Source organism: Eimeria mitis, genomic scaffold, assembly GCF_000499745.2.
Source record: "Eimeria mitis Houghton genomic scaffold, Emh_scaff2430, whole genome shotgun sequence".
Lineage (NCBI taxonomy): Eukaryota > Apicomplexa > Conoidasida > Eucoccidiorida > Eimeriidae > Eimeria > Eimeria mitis.
The window spans coordinates 1-897 of record NW_013570768.1 but is presented as its reverse complement, the minus strand read 5'-3'; positions in this window follow the sequence as shown (position 1 = coordinate 897).

Below are 897 nucleotides of genomic sequence, written 5' to 3'. Positions count from 1 at the left end.
GCAGCAGCAGCAGAGTAGTAGTAAGAAAAATAAATAATAATTATAAAGACAGAAAACAACGGCATTCGATTGAGGGGAGCCACCGGCTGTACAAAATAAACAAAACCAAGAAAACACCACCAGCAGCAGCAGCAACAGCAGCAGCATAGGCAGCAGCAGCACGAGCAGCAGCAGCAGCAGCAATAGCAGCAAGAGCTGCAGCAGCAGCAGGAATAGCAGCAGCAAAAGGGCGTACCTGCATAAACCCCCGCCTTCGGTCGAGAGTGGCCCACTATGCTCGCCGTATGGCCTGCAGCAGCAGCAGCAGCAGCAGCAGCAGCAGCAACAGCAGCAGCAAAAGAAGCAGCAGCAGAATCAACACACGATGCATAGCAGCACAGCACCAGCAGCAGTACATATGGCGGCAACGATGAGGCGCACAGCATGTCACCACAAAGCGCAGCAGCAGCAGCAGCAGCAGCAGCAGCAGCCTGAGCAGCAGCAGCAGCCTTAGCAGCAGCGGAAGCAACAACAGCAGCAGCAACCAGAGCAGCAGCAGCAGCAGCAGCAGCAGCAGCAGCAGCAGCAGCAGCAGATTACCTGCAGCAAATATGTGGGGGAAGTCGACGCACTGCAGCGTTGGCAGCACCCGCAAGAAACCGTTCTCATCCAGCGGCAGGCGCGTAGACCTGCAGCAGCAGCAGCAGCAGCAGCAGCAGTAGCAGCAACGGCAGCAGCAGCAGCAACAGCAGCAGGGTATGAGGGGTCCCCATGAGCAGCAGCAGCAACAGTAGCAGCAGCATGAGGATATAGGGTGGCCCCATGGACAGCATCCGCAGCAGCAACAGCAGCAGCAGAGTATATCTGTGTTGCTACTATATATGTATATATATATATATATATATATATATATATATA